Here is a 21,346-nt window from a genome sequence, read left to right on the forward strand (position 1 = left end):
CTTCTTATGAAAGTTTGCATTACTCTGTCAAACTTTTCTCTCATTGTGATAATTTGAGAAAATATAATTTCCTTCTAACTATCCGGTCCATTGCTACAATCACATGGATGTGAAAGTAAGTGTGACTTGCATACAGGTTCTTGTGATGTAATGATGTGTGTGCACATGCTGAAAGTGTCAATCTACAGTTTGAAAAGCTACTCGATGAGGTTGGTATCTGCATATGTGCTAACTAGTATTAAAAGTTATTCTCTTTTGTCTTTGTTTGCGCTAAGTGAATTGATCCTTGGAATCTGCCACTTTGTCATTTGGATAGGTGATTTTATCTGAATTTGGCTATTTGTGAATGTGGCAGAAAAATAAATTGGTTATATTTGTGTTGTGGTATAATATTGCAACTTCTAAGCTTGCGTGGCTGTGTGTAGAATAAGTCAGGACTTCTGAGTATAATATTGCAATCATTAAGAAATAAGCTTCACTTATATCGCTAGCTAAGCCTTTTTTTCCTAAATTCATCACAGAAATATGTGTGGTGTTGTATTTTCTAGAACTTTTATTGAATTAATTAATTTTTTTATTTTGCAGGATCATAGAAGCATGTCAATAAACATAGGCGAAGATAGATTGAGAATTGAAGAGAAGTATCTATCTGCTTGCGCAAAGCTTTTTAAATAGAATTAGAACGCATCGTGTAAGTTTTAAGAGAATATGTAATATCTAGATATATGGGGATGATTAATTTTATTGCTGACTTTATTGCTCTAATATTAAATGAATACATTTCATGTACTTTTTCATCCGTACTATGGTGTCCAAAGTAAATATGGTTACACATGTATTATATTAGAAAATAGTTCTAGAAACTATGTTAGCATTGAGAAAGAAAAATACAAAGAGCGCATCAACTTTGCTTAATTTAAAATGTCTCTATAAGACGTAGATACGTACTTCACCATCTCTGCAAAGCGTTTCATGTCTTCTACGAGACACGCTTAGCACTGTCTTTAGAAAATGTCTCATGTTGGGTAGACATGTTTGTCACCGTCTCTAGAAAGCATCTCTTATCTTGTAGATACGTTTGACAAAACGTGTTTACAATTATTGACATGGTCCATGGGTAGACGCTCTAGACACGCTTTAGTGAAGCGTATCTATAATTAACTAGAGATGAAATAAAGCGTATCTAATCTAAAACTAAAACGTATCTAGAGGGGGTGTTTCTTGTAGTGAAAGAGAGTGATGGACAAGCACTTGTTCATGAAGCGAAGAGTCAGATTTTGAATCTCATTGCACTGAGGTAAATTTGCCATGGACAATCTGACCGGAGATTTCACCCTAAAAACCATGTCGAGAAAAACTATGGCAAGCTTTGTTAAGAGAAATAGCACAACAAGGACTAAAGCCAAGGTGATGGCTAAATTCTTTCCAAGTAAAATGGTATTCCATCCCAAAGAGTAAGAAAGAAACACCGTCCGTCACCTCTCGAAGAGCACAAAGAAACTGGATTGCGAGAGGCTGAGAACCAAGCTCCTCAACCTGTGAAAACTCGTCCAACCCAATAGCAAGCTAAACAGACGCGAAGTCGATATCCATACCTATTGTCTCCAAAAGTTCTGGGTCGTAGGCCTTGGTGTGACCGAAGGCCCAGTCCTTGAGGATGGCGTAGGCTTGCTTCTCTCAATTGCCTTGCAATTCGAGGTAGGAGGCATCACTTGCGTCCACCTCCATAGCTTCGACTTGTGGTTCAGCTCACTCTTCTTGCTCTTCTTCATAGTCCATCGAGGTTGGGCTCGGTGTTGGTTCAGACGAGTGAAGAGAGCTCATGCTAGCCTGCAAACGGGACGGGCTTGAACCTGTCATCCTCCTGAATGCACCGGTAACCCGCTTCATGCTTGCCACCGAAGACAAAGAAAACACAAAAGCAATTGCAACAGGTTATGTTAGTGTAATTGAATGAAATTCCTACCCTAACATTGCTCGTCCAATCTTGCCGCCAAAAAATCAAGAGAGAGAGACGTTGCTTGCACTCAACTTTGAGAAAAACTTCCAAGAAAACCCAAGAGTAGAGAGTAGAGAGGGAGTGAGTGAATGAAATGTGAGTAATGGATGAAGATCACTCCCTTTTTACCTCCTATTTATAGAGCAACACGGCCAAATGGTCGAGAATGGCCGAGGCTCAACGGCTACTAGCCGTTGGTGGTAGGTGGGCCCCAGCGACCATTGGGCTGCTTCGGCCGACCCCTGGTCGGGCCCACTTGCTACCAACTTTTGCCAGCAGCTCCCCAACAGCTACATGATGTCATGCCTGGGTGCCTCAGCCAAAGTTTGCTCAATAAATGCTCAAAAGATTTTTGAAAGAGATTTAGCTCAAAAATTATTTTTAAAATTTTTTTATGGAAAGGGAAAAATGGCTAGAAAAATTCCCAGCATGCAAATGTGGGTTAGAAAAATTAAATATGCATTTGGAAAAATCAAATGATGGGGAAATCAAAATTTTTGAATGGGATTAATGAGATAACTACCGATTTTACCTTTCGGCAAAGGGCTCCTCATTTTGAGTTCGATGAGCGGAACTCTTCTCCGTGGTGTGTTACCACTCGGTGTCCCATCCTAAAGACATGGATGAAGATGCTTGTTCCACCTTCCGCCACACCTTCTTGGCCTTCTTAGGTTTTGTCGGTGCGGTCGGTGGCTTCTTGGATTGGGGTTGTGGCTCCGTCCACTCCCCGTGCCACTCATCATCTTGATGGATCAGGTAGCATTGCTCCTCTCTTGGTTGAAACTTGAACATCATGTTCTTCCTCCCAATGCGGAAGCAGATTTCCCTAGCTCCAACATCGATCCATGCCTTGGCAGTATTCCCAAGTTGCCTTCCATATCGAGGACCACAAAATCCGCGAGAATGTAGGTGTCTCGGATTTTCACCAGAAGATTTTCCACTATCCCCTCGGGGTATCGGATCATCAAGTCGGCTAGCAGCAACCTCATTAAGGTAGGGGAAAGAGATGGATAGTTCAACCTTTAAAACATCACCTTGGGCATGATGTTGACGCTCGCTTCAAGGTCACACAGGGCCTGCTTGATGTAGTAATCATATATCAAGCAGCTGATCATCGGGTATCCTAGATCTTCCTTGCTTGTTGGTACTAGTTCATCCCATGATTCCTTCCTTGGTATATAGGTTTTCCTGCATGGTTAGCAACAAATGGCCTCCAAGATGGCTTACCCCATCTGGCGGTCACCACACCAACATTTTTATGAGAAGACTCGGGTTGCCCTGGGATATTCCCAATCTCAGCAGAAGGAACAACAGTGGCCAGCTGAGCTAACTGGGTTCTAGCATTTTGTTAAAACTCAACTGGTTCTTGAAATTAGAAGAATCAAGTTTTATGTTGAGGCTATCCAATGTTTTCTCATTGGCAGCTAAGTTTTATTAAAGCTTTCATTGATATTAGATTGCCCAAAAATGAGATCTCTGAAGGTGGATTGGTCAGGATTGAAAGAATTACCATTGTTGCCTCCTTGGTAAGGGCGTTGCTGATTCCACCCTTGGCCTCTTTGTGCACAATATTCGTTGTTGTTGTCATTCATGTACAACACATCCTCCTGAGTCTTGGAGCAATTATTCCCCGAGTGTCCAGTGTTTCCACAGACCTCACATGTCATGTGAGAATCTATAGTTTGGATGGTGTTGGACATGGCAGCTTTCTCTTTGGTGTAATCATCCAATCTCTTCATGAGGAGGTCCATCTTAGCAGTAAGCATGTCCACTTCCTTGACGGTATGCGTACCTCTCTATCGGGGTTGGAGTCACTCATCGCTCCACCCTTGATTAGAGGCCATCTTCTCAATCAATGTTGTAGTAGCATCTATAGTAAGCGAGAAGAAGTCTCCTCCAGTAGCAGCATCAACATGGCCTCAGGATGTCGGAGTCAACCAATTGCAGAGCCACTTATCCATCCCGTGGTGAGGACAAGACAGGATGTACTCTTGAAGGATTTCCCATGCCTCGAGAATTGACTCCATAGCTGCTTGCTAGAAACTTGAAATCATTCCACGAAGGGCGATGTTTTTGCCCAACAGAAAGAACTTCATGATGCCGTCGGGCATTTATTCCATGTATTAATGTCCGAATGGCTCACATAGAACCATTGCTTTGCTCTCCCAAGAAGAGAAAACAGGAACAATCGGAGATGAATAGCATCTTCACTCACCCCTCGGATGGTGAAGGTGCTACAGAGCTCCAGGAACTGATGCAGATGGGCACTCGCATCCTCGTTGGCTTTCCCATAGAATGGGCTACCCTGCAGCATGGTAATGAGACCTATATTCATCTTGAAGCTTGCGTTCCTCGTGTCCACCTCAGGACCTTTCAGCACCTGAGAGGCTGAGGGAGCAGAGTACTCATGAAGAGTCTTCTGGGCCATTGCATTTGACGTAGATGGTGCAAAGGAAGCTGGTGTCGGTGTTTAGACCTGGCAAACTACCGAGGGGATACCCAAGGTAGTGTTTTATGTGTGGGACTCATCGAAGACTAGGAACTCGAAGGTGAACTCGAACACACGATTTAGATAGGTTCAGGTCGCTTATGTCACATAAGATCCTATGTCCTGTGTGTTGGTTGGATTGTATTGATTGAACTTGTTTGGAGGGGGTCCCTGCCTCGCCTTATATTGCTGGGGGAAGGGTTACAGGTCAGTTGTTTTTCAAGAATACTAGTTGGATTTGACTAGAGAGTCCTAGTCTAATTGCTAAGAGTAGTTTTCTAATCCTCGACTAGTTCTTGTCCTCCACGTAGACCACGCCGTCCTGCGCTGTAGTCTCCATGACTGACACATCTTAGTGTACATCCCCATATTGCAGGACTGTCCATACCTCCCGGTGGCCCCATAGACGTATGGCCGACAAGCCTCCGAGTACTTTTTAGTCAAATGTAGTAGTCACAAGTACTTCTATAGACGTCTCTGACTAGTTTATGTTGCTCTTTCGAGTACTCCATCGGATTGAGTCTTCGAATGTATTCGAGTACTGCCATGCGGCTAGAATGTGCTCAAGCCTCATTTAACTTGGTCTTGAATCTTTAACCTTGAAAATCACACTCCATATGGAGTAGCCCTCGAGCCTTAGGTTGAATCGAAGAATTAGGCTGAGGGTCAATCTTGTAATTTCACATCTCTTTCACCTTTAAAACCTAAAGAAAAAACTTTTTAGCTGATGGGCACGTAGTACACAGCCCCCGTGCTATTACACGACTAGTTTGGGTATAAGGGTCAACCACTGGTCAACATGACCATTCGCCTCTAGTAACATTATCTCTTCCAAAAAAATTGGAAACCATCCAGCGATATCTGAGGGCTTTTAAAAATGGAATATTTCCTGTTAATTTTGCCTCTCCATTAACTATTCCGTGGTTATAAATAACAAAGGAACTCATCCCTTCCATTTCACCTGATCTATTGCGCCCGTTCACCTTCTTCACCCGAGCTATCAACACTTTAATCAAGTCAATCTGGTATCCTATCGGGTTATACCCAATAAACCACTTGTTTCGGATCGAAATAAAGCATACTCACACGAAGGCTAGGTCACTGGCGGAGTGGGAAAGGCGCAGGTGAAGCGCCAGTGAGGCTTGGGGTGCCTTTTTTAGGATAGGAGGGGCGATGGGGAGATGATAAGGATGCCGGGGCTCGAGCGATGAGTGGGGGACATGAGGATGGCCGGCGACTGGCGGAGACAGAGCGGGGTGGTGGTGGTTGGTCACTGCAACGAGGGGTGTGGGCGCGCAGCCGCCATTGGCGGGGAAGGATCATGTGGGATGCTTCTCCTTTGCCTCGCGTGTAGAGTGGCCAAGTGAAACGTCGCGTCAGCAATGGCGGTTGGCCTGATGGCAGCACGACGTGGCGGCAAGCGCCTACGGAGGCGTGTGGGTGCACCGCGGGGGAGTGGCCGGGGAGGATGCAGCGGTAGGGATAAGGATAGCGCGCGCTGGCGGTTGGGCGAGTGGTGGGGCTATCCTGTCCCATCGGCGGCGAACATTGGCTGGCGAGCCTGCACGAATAGGGTGGCGCCATGTGGCGTGGCGCATTGCGGGCTGCACGGTGACTGCGTGGTAGCGCGCATGTGCGCCGCGGTGGTGTGCAAGGCAGGGTGGTTTGAGCCAAGTTTGCGTGAGATTTTGAAACAAAACTTGAAATTTTTCAAATATAAAACTTGTTGTTCAATTTTATGCTACAAACTCTACAAAAGCTTCAGGTTCAAAACTTGGCTAGATTTGAAAATAAACAGGTGCAAACATTGGAGGAATGCCGGGTTTAAAGAGAGAGTCTTGAAAAAAAAAAACTAAGTTTGAATTTTAACTAATCTTTGACCCAAAATTTGTACACCTTCCCCTCCAAATCAGTGAAAGCTCAAACAACAAAAGTTGTTTGGTTTGAAAAGTTCTACAACTTTCATATTGGCTAAAAGTTGATTTGTTATGTAAAAATTGAATTCAACAACTACCCCTGATTATTGGTTTTTGAGGCATTTTTGGACACTTAGTGAATTTGAAATGTTTCCAAAAGTTGGGATTTGGACTTTTGAATGTTTTTCTACCTTTCAAACCTAGTTTGCTGGTTTTACACTTTTAGTTTCTTATTTGACTTAGTTTGACTATGTTTTGCCCCTTTTATGAGATTCCAAGTGTTAAGTGCCTTTGAATTTCAAACATGGCAAGGTCTTAGAGCTGAAGTGTGGTTTTAACTCTTAATTACTCAAATTAGCTGTTTGAAAGTCTCACTAAAACTAGGGATGTTACACCATTCTCAAGCTCGAGTGCCTTCATCCCCCACTACCTAGCCCTCTAGCTTATGCCCAAGAAGATCTTAGTTGCAATGGCATCGAAGAAAGAATCTTCCAGCAAGGCGGCAGAGAGCAAGAAGTGCAAGTCCGCCATGAAGGAGAAGCAAATCTAGCTGCCGACACCGAAGTATGGCAAGACGAACCAGCCGGCGCCGCCGAATCAGGCCTGCACATGGAAGAAGTCCGTGATGAAAGAAGAAGACATCCAGACATTGGTGGATGCAGATCTTCTCCAAGAGTAGGAGTCCGCCTACTGGAGAGAGGCCCACGGCAACCCGTGGCCTATGGAGAGCTTCATCAATGAGACAATATCTTTGTGCACTTCATCAAACGCAGGCTGGCTCTTCCGTCGTCCGACTTCTTCCGGGGTTTACTGAGGTACTACAACCTGGAAGTAGTCCACCTCAACCCTAATTCCATCTTGCACCTTGCCATCTTCGTGCATCTATGCGAAGCAATCCTAGGTATTCAGCCCTACTTCCAGCTTTTTAGGAAGTTTTTTAGAATGAAGTCCCAGCCCTGAATGGACCACATAGAAGTAGTCGGGGGGGGGATCAGGGATCCAGCTTCGGGAGAAGATCAAGGGACAATAAATAGAGTATGAACTCATAGACTCCTACTCTGGATGGAAGCAACGGTGGTTCTATATTGGAAACCATGAGCCCCATCTTCCCAAGGTCACCGGGACTGTCCAATATGGAACAACCATTGGTTGAATGAGCAGAGTACTGCCGGTAGTTCTAGCTACTGATCTGATAGCGAAGACCGCCATGCTCAAGAGGGAAAGTCTAACCAGAATTGGTGTGGCCTTCAGCTTCATGAGGAGACGAGTCAGCCCTTGCAGCTGCACTGCACAGCAGGGTACGACTACTTGGGTCCCAATGACCTGTCGCGAATGATGTCTGAGGACTTGTCCGTGATGAAGTCATGGCACCACTGAAGTGCTTCTTCAAGCATGCCAAGGGCATCCCGATGATTGTGCGAGAACACTGCACCACCAATCCACCTAACTAAGTAAGTACCCGTGGCCTGCAGCCCCCGAGTACTAATTTTTGTTTCTGTTAATGTACTGACTTGTCTTCTGCTTGCAGGATGAACTCCACTTGTACGTCTCCAACCCTTCTCCACCTGGGGCCAACGTTACTCCTCGTATACAGTCCCTTGTGGTTGTACAGAAGGCGATCAAGAAGGAGGAGAAAGAGGAGTCCGAGGATTGGTCCTTGTTCAGCAGCTCAGAGTTAGAGATTGCTGAGAAGTACATCGTCAAGCCCCATTTTCAGACAAGGAGGGGTCCTCTTCTAGGACGGCCAAGCATGAAGCTGAAGGCGTCCTGGAATCTAGATTAGCAGCACCCCCAAAGAAGGCACGCACTATTGCTACCAAGCGGGTGGCGAAGAAATCATCCGCCGATGAAGTCCCACCTCCAAAAATTACATTTGCAGATGGACAATATCCTAAGGATCGAGTACCCATAAGTGGTTTGCTTTACCACCACGCCTAACTTTGATCCTAACATGGACGATTTGCAGGTAGTCGAGGTGGAGACAAAGGCGAAGGACACGACTATTGAAGTTGTACAGTAGAAGCGACCGACGATCGTTGAGCTGGAGGATGATAGGGAGTCTCCTACCAGCAGGGCAAACCCTATACCGGCACAGAGTACTCGGGTGGTGGAGATGACAACTAAGGTTAGCAAGGATCAATCTGTGACCCAAGGAGCCACGCCAAAGGAGTCATCGCCCACCGTGAAGTCTCTCCGTCTAGGGGCTGGGTCATCCATCAAGATCAAGAGGTCCACCAAGTAAGTATCCGAGTACTGATTTTAACTTTATGTTGCTACGTGGCATGTTTCTGATACTTGTCTTGGAGCTCGAAGCCTGGTGCTGATGGCAATAGCCGCTCTGCCCTAGAGCTCACCTTGGAGACCACAGTTCCACCACCGGAGGAGCATCCCAAGCCCAAAATTGCTCCAGTTGCGGTATCCCTTGTCACGACCCTCATGCACGATATTTTGTCATTGCTTAATGTTTCTACAGTGCCAACCCCTAAGCTGCCTGAAGCCGAGACCCATCACGGAGAGTACTTCCGCAGTGGTGACGGAGTTGGTGGCTCTCATGCTGAATATCGAGGCTAAGCTAGAGCTAGAGGCCGAGGTGGAGGTGGCGGCTACGGATGAAGTCAAGGTTGCACTTGGAGCCCCCAAGCTAGAAGTTGATGTGGAGGCTGGAGGGGCGCTCCAGGTGCTAGCCGTTGTCCCATCGTCCGAGGCAGGGGCTTCGACTAGTCGTGATGTTGCCTCGGTCCTGCCCTCGGAGGCTGGTCGATCGCCAAGTAGGGTGCTGGTCCCTCTTGGTGCGCCGGTGGCCGAGGAGCAGGAGGAGCTGGGTGAAGACTGGATTGCTCCCGGGGTGGACTTGGAGAAAATCCAGCTAATAGCTGACCCTCTAGCCACCATTGAGATGGAGGCCATGGTCATGGAAATGCATCGCCATCTGGGTGAATTTACAGAGGTAAGTGTCACCTCCGCTTTTTGTCTTTGACTTGAAATTGGTACTCGCTTACTCATACAAGTACTTTGCTCTGTTTTGCAAAAACTGATCCAATGTTCCCGCGAGAACTCGAAGATGATCCAAGGGTACGGGGACACCATCATGCGGGCCTAGGCGCTAGAGCAGAAGCTAGTCGAAGAGCGGAAGAACTCCTCCCAACTACTGATGAAGTACGATGGCCAACCGGAATACCGTGTAGAAAGCCAAGGAGGAGAAAGACCGCCTTCGGAAGCTCAAGAAGGGATTGAGGAATCGATGCGAGCGTAAGTTGTCATCTCCTGCTAGTTTTCGAGTACCTTCTGCACTTGAAGTTTCTGACTTTCTTTTTGCCTTTGTTCTTGCAGGACTCACCAAAGAAAATTAGGATCTCCAGGATTGTGCCATGGATTGGTAGAACTCGTACTATCGGGTCACCGATCAACATGATAAGTTGACCTCCTAGTACGAGACTTTGGAGCACAAGCTAGAGAAGGAGAAAAGGTTGCGCATCAATGGAGAAGTCCAACTGGTGGATCTAATGACACTACTAGATTTTAGTGCTATTGCCACGGCCACCATTCCATCAACTCAAACTTCGTTGCAACAGATAGGGGTTATTGCAACGATTTTGAGTTTTTGTTGCAACGCGTTGGCGTTATTGCCACCATTCGAAAATTCGTTGCAATAGGTAGGCGATATTGCCACGTGTGTTTTTTATTGCAATAATTAATTGTTTTCGTTGCAATATCGACGGATTATTGCCACGAAATACGCAATGTTGCAAGGCTTTGACATTTTTGCAACGAATTTTTGACGTTGCCACATAGCCCAAGGCAACAACGGAAAATCTGTTGCAATAGGTCGGTGTTGTCGCAACGAGTTGAAAATGGTTGCGAGTTGCTGAATAAATTGCCACGGTTTTTTTGTGTTATTATAAAGTTTTTTTTTGCATTGCAATATGTAAGGGTTATTGCCACAAAATACGTAATGTTGCAAGTAGGAAGCAATATTGCAATGAATTTGTTACGTTACCACATAGCCCATGGCAACAACAAGAAATTTATTGCAATAGATAGATGTTGTCGCCACGAGTTGAAAAATGGTTATGAGTTTTATTTCAGAAAAATTAAAAGATGCGCAATGAGGGAATCGAACCAGGGTCTCCAGAGTTTGGACTCGAGCACCTCACCACCATGCTACGCAATAGTTGGGTGATGGATAGGAGCCGAAGTAAAAGAAATAAATTCTATGTTAGTTACAGAAATAAAGTCTATGAAAATTCGTTGCAATAGGTACGTGTTATTGCCACCATTATACAATTTCGTTGCAAAAGATTGATTTTATCGCAACCATTTGAAAATCGGTTGCAATTAGCTAATTCTATTGCCACATGTGCTTTGCGTGGCTATAATTATTTTTTTCATTGTAATATCTAAGAGTTATTGCCACAAAATACGCAATGTTGCAAGTAGTAAGGATTTTTGCAACGAATTTGTCATGTTGCCACAGCCCATGGCAACAACAAAAAATATGTTGCAAAAGATGGGTGTTGTTGCAACGAGTTGAAAATTAGAAGAAAAAAATCAGCAAGCGTGGGTTTTGAACCTTTGTTTTAGAGACCACACTCCAACACCTTACCACTGCACTACACCAACACTTAAGACGAAGTATGGTATTTTATATTTTATACGTTTATTTTCTCGTGTGAATAGAGGCACGATGTTGGCATGGACTTCTCCGGAGCAGCAGCAACAGCTGATTGATCATTTACAGATATTGTCACTGCCATTGAAAGTTAATATAAGGAAGTCACACTTGTGAATCCTGTATATAGTAGGCTATTTATAGAACTATTGATTATTTTCACCTTTCTTTTAGATCCCCCATAGAATTTTCCAACATATAGCCATATAGTTGTGGAAAAAATAGGCAAATTTAACACAAAAAATTATTCAGAACTAGACTAGTCAACGGCATTGAGAGCTTACTCTAAATGAATTAGGCTTCTCCCTGATCGAAATCCACTATACCATCTGCCATTCTATTCACTTCAGTTAATGGAGTCCTGCAGAACCTTATCGAAAACGTATCTCCATTGTGGAAAAAAGTAACATGGATCAGATGCCACTAAAAGGCTTTTTGTTTGGACATATACTAGAATGGCATAAAACATGAGAACCATAACTAGATTGATTTTTTTAATTGATGACTAGAATAATCTTGGCAATAAACAATTTACAGCCGCTACAGTTCCCGGTGTCTCAGCAACTTAAACTAAGATCGGATAAAACACGTAATCCCAATTCAAGTATCGATGCATCCAAATAACCAGACTATTGTATTAGCACACAGAACTTGCCTGTAATCTGGGCACGAAAATTGGGCTCCAAGGTTGAGAACCAGACTCGATGTCTGAATGAGATCAGCAGGTAACATGTTGATAAAAGTGAATACCCTAAACAAACATTTCCCGGAAAGATACTCCCAAAAGTATTTTGGCACGATTGCTACACCACTGGAGGTTACAGTTCAATTTTGATGTACTTCAGAGTTTACAGAATGCATATAAGCCAAATTCAGCTATTATCAGTTAAGTGGTCACTAGATTGAAGTCTGGAGTCAGGTTCTAAGTCTCTAAGTGCAGAGCTAGCAAACTATCATTGTGGACAGAATAGAGTGCAGTGCAATCACCTTCAACAATCAACTGTATTATGTGATGATACATCATGACAAGATTATTAATCCCTAGTAGAAGAATGAAAAATTGAACTCCATGAATACATTTATTTCATATGTAAAAGCACTTGCACATAAACAGGAAGGATAGCTTTCATGTCTTTATGCCACTGAAATTACAGCCTACAAACTGGGAGGAACAGATTGAGTACTGCAATCAAGGTCCAATAACACTATAAGCCGTCATCTACATCCTTAAATTCAATACTAAGGGTTACACTTTTAACTAGACTCATTCTATTTATGAATTGATTACGCGACCAAATAAATTTTTCAGTACAAGAAGTAACTAAGGAGAAGGAAAAATAAAGTGGGTGCAAAAAGATAAATCTGTATCACCTTTGTCACATTTGCATCCACGAGCAAGGATAGCTGAAGCCTGCAGGTGAAAGAATAAAAATTGGAGCAATGCAATTGAAGATGCCTACTGATAGACCAGAGGATAGATACACACACCTGTGGATCCTCAATCTTGGGACACATCCACCGGCCACCTGCACTAATGCTACTCCGTTCAGCTTTTTGTCAGCAATTGAGCCAGTAACCTGAAACTGAACTAAATACATAATAGAAGTTACAGTTATATATTGAATACAATTATATTTAAAACTGGCCACACAAATGCACAGGCAGTTTGGTTCTGAAGCTCTAGTGTACTGTCCGTTGAAGCCAGTTGATTCTGAAGCTCTTGCTGCCTCTTCAGTTCTTCAAGTTTCTTCTCTTGAGCAATCCTAACGTCATCTGGAAGGTCCTGAAAATTAAACATATAGCATTAACATATCACCACAGCTAGACAAAAAAGGGGCTATGGTTCATTGCCATAATTGGGAGAATAGAAAAGAATCTCGATCCATGAAAATAGAAATGGACAAGCAACCTCCTTAAATATAGCTCAAAGAAAATGGACTTGATTTAGAACAGTGCAGGCAAGACTAAGCTTGTACCTCCTTTGATAGAGGTGAATTATAAAATCAATTGTCAGTTTATTCCTACTTGTTTCTAATAGAAGTGAAAATTGTGTTTGCCTACAAAAGAAGGTGTGGAGCCCCGCCCCTTGGAAGAAATACTCAAGGAAGTACCCGGGAAGATCACCGGCTACGTCCCGAAGATGGTGGAGTCCATCTCTAGGCAGCTGCTGGCAATGATGAAGTCTTTCTACCCACAAGGTGACTTGGCTCCTATGGTTGAAGGCATCGCTGAAGACTGCTCTGATGAGTAGTTCCAATAGTATCTGCAGGAGATGGCTCCCATCGGTAAGGAAGTAGCCGGTCAGATAGCCCTTGAGTAGCTGTAATGGAAAAACATTAAGTTGTTGTAATATAAACAAGTCATGAATATGAAATGTAAATTATTTGAAGTCTTGTCGCAATTTTTGTTTGCTTGTCGACTTGTTTGAATCTTTTTCAGTTTAGTGCATCTCACGAACAACCCTGATGTTTGCCGTGTGGTAGTCGTGAGTGTCTGCGCACAAGGCTATTCCTGAAAGTCTCTTCAGATACGCTATGTAGAGTACCTTTTAGGATTTAACTCCTATTGCGGGGTGCCAGTACTCAGGTATCTGGGTAGTCAAACTATACGAGTGAGTAGACTCTTTAAGACTACATAAACTGGAGCCTATCGTTGCATCCTTTGTGGGTTGTTCGGGTGTTGTGCTCCGAAGGCCTGGAACTACAAACTTGTTATTACAAGTTGCAACTAGACATATTCACCTAGGTAAGAACTCGGGTACTGTTGATAACTCCCAAGTTACTTGATGACTTCTTTTTGCAAAGGCCGTCGATAGATAGACTTGTGCAAAGGAGCTGATTAGCTCAAGAACTTTACGTGCACACTTGCTTTCTTGCAAGTTGTTGCTATCCAACGAGTTTGAAAAACACGAAAAGATATGTGTGCAGATTCGTGAATACAAGCCATGAGTTGGGTGATAGTACCCGGAGGAGCCGAATAACTTGGCGATCTTGCCTTTGCAAGCAGCAGTTAGGTAGAGACTAGTCTTTTGTGACAAAAAATAACTCTGCAATATTCCCAAAACTCGTGATGATGCGGTTAGAGAAGCCGTAGCGATGAACAATCTCGTTGAGAAATCGAGTAACCTGTTTGCTTTCTGGCAGGTCACCGGTTTCACCTTGATCCACTTGGTGAACTTGTTGATCGCTACAAGTACTTAGTTGAAGCCCCCAGGTGCCGTAGGCAGAGGGCCAATCATGTCTAGCCCCCAACATGCGAACGGCCAAAAATGTGGTATGGTAATCAACTTGGAGGTAGGGACGTGTTGTTGCTTGGCAAAGAATTGACAACCTCGGCACCGACGGACTAGTTCTTTGGCATCAGCGAGAGCTGTAGGCCAATAGAATCCTGCTCTGAAAGTTTTGCCCACGATCATTCTTGATGATGCGTGTTTGCTGCAGATGCCCTTATGGATCTTGTCCAGTATATCCTTGCCATCTTGGCATGAGACGCACTTCATGAGTACTCCTGATGATGCGCCTCGCTTGTAGAGCTTATATCCGACTAGAACATAGTTCTTACCATGCCGCAAGACTTGTTCATCTTTTGTCATGTTGGGAGGAAATTTGTGCTCCTTGATGTAGTCGATGAAGGGGATTCTCCATTCTACATCGATCATCATAACCTCCCGATGGCACATCGTTGCCTCGATCGGTGGCTTTAGATGGTGCCGGGTCCACTATGGATGGCTTGTGTAGCTCATGGACAAAGACCCCAGCTGGAACTTGAGCATGAGTAGATCCGAGCTTCGACAAGACGTCTGCGGCTAAATTATTGTCACGAGCCACGTGATGAAACTCTAGACCAGAGAACTTGTTCTCTAGCTTGAGTACTTCCAGATAGTATGCATCCATATTGTCCTTGTGGCGATTCCACTCATCATTGACTTGGTTGATGACTACCAGTGAGTCCCCATAGACCAACAACCATTTGATTCCTGGCGAGATTGCCAGGCGAAGCCCGTGCAGAAGCACTTCGTATTCTGTTGGAGACCTCCCAGATGATTTGCAACACATATTTGAGTTGTTCACCGTTGGGAGAGATTAAGAGTACTCCTACACCGATGCCCTCGAGCTTAAGTGATCCATCAAAGTACATGACCAAGTGCTCTGGGCGTTCTGCTGGTGTAGTTACTTGATTTTCTCACCACTCTACCATGATATCGACTAGTGCCAGAGATTCTTCCTGTCGCATCTCTATTGTGGAGGATGTCTCCTAAGGGGAAGTCTGTGATGATGGAGATGTTGTGTTCCTGGAAGTAGTGTCGTAGCTTCCATGAGGTGACTAGTATTGCATATAGCAATTTCTGAACAGGCGGGTACCTAGTTTTGGAGTCTAACAACACCTCGTTGACGAAGTAGACGGGCCTCTGCACTGTGTATACATGGCCTTGTTCGGGTCTTTCGACCACAATCACAGTGCTAACGACATTAGTAGTCGCGGTGATGTAGACAACAAATCTTAATTGGGTGTAGGCGCCGTGAGGACCGGTGGCTTTGATAAGAACTCCTTCAACTATTGAAGGGCTTGGTCTGTCTCCTCTGTCCACTAGAATTTATCTTGCCGCTTGAGTAGTCTGAAGAAGGGTAGTCCCTATTCCCAAGTCTTGAGATGAATCTATTGAGAGCCGCCATGCATCCAGTCAGCTTCTAGACGTCCTTGATGCATGATGGGGCATACAAATTTGTGATGACAGCAATTTTCTCGGGATTAGCCTCCATTCCTAAATGATTGATGATGAACCCGAGTAGTTTTCCGGAGGGTACACCGAACATACATTTTGTTGGGTTCAGTTTCCACCGGTATGCTTGCAAGCTTGCGAAGGTTTCTTCCAGATCCGCAATCAAGTCGTCGAGATTTCTGGTCTGTGTGACCACGTCATCGACGTATGCCTCTACATTGCGGTGTAGTTGTTTCTTGCACTACAAGGATTTGACCCTTTTAGCACCACTTGTTTTCGCAACACCACACATTTGGTTGCAATATTTGGTTCTATAGCAACCAACGACATAATTGGTAGTGATATATGAGCCTTATGGCCACCAGAATTGTGTGTTGCGTTAGTCATAAACTCTGTTGCAAGATGGAGGCGTTAATGCTACGGTGGAAAAAGTGGTTGCGAGTATGGGTTCCTATTGCCACGACTAGAGTTGAGTTCTGATAATATTGATTTTGTGTTGCGATAGCTAGGCATTGTTTCCACCATTGTAAAGTTGGTTGCAAGTAGCTGCACATATGGCCACGATGTAATTTCGTAGTCTCAATCTTGACCTGCGTTGCAGTAGCTGTTGCTATATTGCATCTAAAAAAGGATTAGTTGCAAGTAGTTGTGAATATAACCACGATAAAACTGTGTTGCTTTTAATCTTGCCCTGCATTGCAAAAAATCTTATTATATTGCATCGAAAAAGTCATTCGCTGCATCCCTTGAGGTTCTATTGCCACCAACATCATATGTGGCTACATTTGAGTACACACAAGGTGGTATTGTAACGATATTTCTAGGTGTGGCAATAGATGAGTTTCTAGGTGGGCCTTTCTTTTGGTTAAATTGAAAATTAAAATGGCCCAAGTCGGAGTCCAACACATATAATTTGGCCCATGCGGCAGGCCTTTCTTTCGCGAGGGATCGAACCTAAACCTGATCAATCCAGCCCCTGGCCCTCACGCCATGTCGCCGCCTCTTCTTCACGCGACGCCACCTCTTCTTCACGTGACGTTTGCCATTTTTTTGAGACTAGTAGAGATGCCGTGTCGCCGCCTCTTCTTAATGTGACGTTCGCCATTTTTTTTTTAGACTAGTAGAGATGCACGTGTTCTATGAAAACCTAGTAATAAAAATTTCATATTTATAAAAAATCAAATAAATAATAAATTTATGTTTATATAACAAAATATACAAAATGAGAGGATCCATTTTCGAAAAGAAACAAGTAAACAAGCATCACGCTGATGATTAAAATTAACTCGTGACCCAAAACATTAACGAATACCACATTTATTTACATTCAACTTCTATCACGGGTTTTCAAAATATCCAGTAAACAAAAATCTTATATTTATATATCAAAAAACTTGATTATTGAGGGATTCATAAGATTGTAATAATGAGGCATAATGCATTTCTTGATAGCAACCAGACCAAAATCATCTCAAGAATCATACACCTTACTTCACAGATTGCATAAGAAAAACATAAATCAGTAACCATTGAAATAGATCCTAAATAGTCCGAATGGATTTTTAAAAATGTTTACATCATCCAAATTAAAGAGGCTGTTCTGCATTTCATTTAAAATCTGATGAAGCAGACGCCTTGCCCCTCCATCATACTGCATAAAGGGAACAGTTAGGATGTTCCAGAACCTTATCTAATTGTGCATAACACAAGTTCTAAAGTTCCACCTCTTTCTGCACTCTGTTGCGTATGTTCTGAAACTCCTCGCAGCACACTGTTCATCTCTCTAATCCTCTCCCACCACACCTTCTGCGAAAAAACACCAGAACATAAAGCAACAAGGAGGCCCAAATTAACAACCAAGCTATTTGACACAATGTAAAATTAGATTCGTCAATTAGCTAGATTTGTTGAGATTAGACCTCAGAAAGAGTACCATATAAAATAGATTGCTAAGTTGCCTTGTCAATTAGATTCGTTGAGATTTAGACCTGATAATTTATACTTTCAGAGTTCTTGTCACATATATCACTACCTTTGACAAACAACTGAAGGAACAATTCATAAGAGAGAAGAATTAAATGACCTGGAAAAGGAATAAAATTGAGCTAGAAAAATTCTAAGGAAAATGAAAATCTACCAGAAAGAATTCTAAGGTAAGCTATCTAGAACAACCTGGAGCTCATGTCTGGTATTGTTCAGCTAGGAAAAAAATCTATTTACATTGCTTCCTTTGTCTCACAAAATAATTATGATGATGAAAGTAACAACCAGTTGACTAAACCTCCCAAGCATTGCGAGCAGCCAAGTGCCAAGACACACCATCCCCTTGGAAACTGAGAAAAATATAATTCAGCTAAATATAATATAATTGTACTATACTGAATATTTAATTTCATAAAGTTCCAAATTAATCTTAAAACACGTGTTTTGAGGTTGCCGGACCAAGCTGCAAGAATCAAAGGTCTATGGAGGTTCTGTCCCCTATGTGCCTCTGTATACATGAAATGGATTTGACAAAATTAATAGAAGAATGGTCATGTAACTTAGGGCCATTTATCTTCACAATCACCAAGCAAGCAGCAAATTCTCTCAGAAATTAATAAAAACACTAAGCAGGCTAAAGAATTACCAAAGAATCCAATGTCACCACAGTTTCTAATAAATAGTGAAATTCATATAACTTGTATAGTTGTCCCTGCAACCAAAACACAGTTAACACTAAACAAGTCAAATTGCCATTGGAGTCTTTAGCAGAAGAATGTGTGTGTTTGGGGAGGGGGGGTACAATACATTCTGTATTTATTATTGAATCATTCAAAAAATTACTTCCATAAGCCCAGAGTGAAAATATAAGAAACTGGATATGCCATCCAGATGTAGGTGGTAACCTTACCTCCCTTTAAACAAAAAATCTTGAAGCTGTAGTTTAAGTAACAAGCGGATTGCGTCATTTAAGTTTGGACTCAGTAAAAAGTTAAGTATGAACATACCAATTTCATTTAGTTGTTTACATTATTCTTAAACCATCAGCATTTTGCGACCGCCACTGCATGAGTACCCATAAGCTATCAGCTAACATTTGCAACTCATCTGCATTTTACCAAACCGTTTGCACACAGCGAGCACCACGACATGATGCACTTCACTACTAATTAGTAAACCGTTAGCCGCTCATCCATTAACTTGTCAATCCACCTACACAAATGAATAGATTTGCATTACTAACAATTAGAAAGCACAATCAGAATACATGGATCCATATTTTGCAACAGTTAGAAAATTGCATAAGCAGAAATTTCAGAATTGGTATTCAGGAGAAACTATAGTCAAAAAGTTCCCGGGTCAAGGGACGAGATCGAAGGTTGACACTTTATAAAATTGTGGTATGAAGGTATACCCTTTCGAGATAAATATTCGCAAAATGGTACGTGAACCAAGGAGTGCCGAGTCGATGACCCTGGGAGGAGGTGCAGGATCGATCAGTCAAAGCTATAGAAACCAAGGAAAAAAAAAGAAAAGAGGAAAGGAGAAAAGAAAAGGGTTAGATGGGCTGCAGTTTACTGGGCTGTACAGCCCACCTCCACCTTGCTTTGCCTCATTTCTTGCAGCACGCACGCCGCCAGAAGTTATCTTCTTCCTCCCTCTGGCTGTCTCTCTTGAAGCCGCCGCCACGACACAGTGCCGTCGTCCCTAGATGTCCGCACCAATCCTCTGCTACAGCACCTCCTCCGTTGCCCCCTAAGCCCTCGCAGATAGTCGTTGCTCAATCTCTACTGCAGCATCCTCCCCACCTGCTGTTTTCCCCTTCTCCCTGGTGATCTCGAGCTTGATCCAGACCTCATGACCCATTGGGATGGGGACAGCGATACAGCGTAAATTGGGACAGTGACCTAGTTCGACCCACACCCTCAAATTGGGACGACGTTCCCAGGTCGTAGAACGAGCCACCGACCCCATTTCCTGTGACTATTAGTAGATAGAGGATAGTAAGCAAAAGGTTTCCAAAAGGACTGATCAACGCTATAAGATACTTGTTTGTCAGAATTCAAACTGAATTATCATGATTCAGGAACAAATACATATCCTAATTCTCAAAATGATGAAAGGAAAAATTACACAACAAATGAAAATTTGAGCTGCCCTATATATTTCAGAGGGGGGGTGGGGGGGGGGGGGGGGATCACCTTTGATTACAAAACTTAATGGCATCCAATGTCCCATAATTTGGTAAAATATTTTTCTCTGCACCAGTTGCATAGATCCTGAACCCGCGCCTGCTGCACAAACAATTGCCATCGCCAGTCTTGTTGAGTTACCGGTCTTGATCTCGGTGATGCTGAAATCCAGTCTCCAAATATAAATCTAAAAGTAAATGTTAAAGTCAGTTGGCAAAAGCAGAAGAAAAAATAACCATGCGCTCCAAATAATTCCAGCAAACTCGATTATGTGATTTACCTATCCCAGAGTGGAAGTCTTGTTTTCTTGAGCAACCCCACCCTGCTTTACATATCTGATTTGAATGAAGAGTGAATAGACAGGTTATCAACTCAACAACTCAGCGATCTTGCAGGAGAGTACAACAACTCAACAACTCACCGAATTTACATTATGTCTTCTGACTCGTGTATTAGCTCAATAACTCACAGAACTTGCAGGAGAGTGTAGCAAATCTGATCATTGTTTGGTCATAGGCATTTTATCAAACACCTGCAGCAACAAATTGTTGGGCTGGAGGAGTGGCAATGTTTAATCCCATGCAGGCACAGAGTGCAATAGAGGGGGCTTGGGAACGAAATCGAGCGACAAGAATGGGTAGGGACTCAGTGATTGGATCGAATGAGGAGCGGGGCGCACCTTTTTTTGCCGGAGAAGTCTCCATGCAGATGGATCCCAGAGGCGGGCTGGGCTAGGGATACGATGTGGATGGGGAGGAAGACCTGCCGCATCCACATTCGCCATGACCACCACCTCCGCCAAGGGATGTGGTCCGCTTCTGCCGATGCAAATGAGGGTGGCGGCCAATGCCCTCATCCTCATTGGCCTTGGCCACCGCCGCAATCTATGGGCTAGGGATTAGGGAATGTGGAGGGGGGTGTAGGGGATGGGACAGGGGTGGAGATGAGAATGGCGCTGCCAATTTTGGTGCGAAGATAAAGAGATCGACCAGGGACGATAGCGGCGGTGGAGGCGTCGTCCGAGCGAGGAAGGAAAGGAAAGGCGAGGGAGATGATGAAGTGGTGGCATGATTGGCAGGCGGGAAAGACTATGAAAGCTATGATCTGCTATGAAAGCTAAATGAAGTATATGATTGCCCCATTTTCATCTTTCGCCAAACATTTAGGGAATATTATAGTGATGTTATAGCCCCGTGCAAAATTTTAGAAATTCCTGATAATATTTTAGGATTATTATGTATTAAAACATTTGGAGTAATTCCAGTAAAGGTTGGAAATATAATTAAAATTTAAAATATGTGTATAATTGCCAATGGAATATAATTCATTTCACATAAAAAAAATATGTGAACTCAATGATATATCAAATTGACATTAAA

General features: G+C 43.3%; 1 long non-coding RNA gene across 4 annotated transcripts; it reads right to left on the bottom strand.

Moving 5' to 3' along the window:
- Positions 1–17,210: 17,210 nt before the first annotated feature.
- LOC117847355 (uncharacterized) lies at positions 17,211–21,037 on the bottom strand. Of its 4 annotated transcripts, none has more exons than XR_004638608.2 (7): positions 20,647–21,037; positions 20,389–20,499; positions 20,248–20,302; positions 19,977–20,154; positions 19,190–19,758; positions 17,517–18,987; positions 17,211–17,443 (listed from the first exon to the last, which is right to left on the bottom strand). It is a non-coding gene; the product is annotated as an uncharacterized lncRNA (long non-coding RNA). The 4 variants fall into 4 exon arrangements; XR_004638607.2 differs by having other exon boundaries at positions 20,389–20,520; XR_004638609.2 differs by having other exon boundaries at positions 19,190–19,249; positions 19,377–19,758; positions 20,389–21,037.
- Between the last annotated feature and the right edge of the window lie 309 nt (positions 21,038–21,346).

The sequence above is a fragment of the Setaria viridis genome, chromosome 3 (genome assembly GCF_005286985.2).
Source record: "Setaria viridis chromosome 3, Setaria_viridis_v4.0, whole genome shotgun sequence".
In the NCBI taxonomy this organism is placed as follows: Eukaryota; Viridiplantae; Streptophyta; class Magnoliopsida; order Poales; family Poaceae; genus Setaria; species Setaria viridis.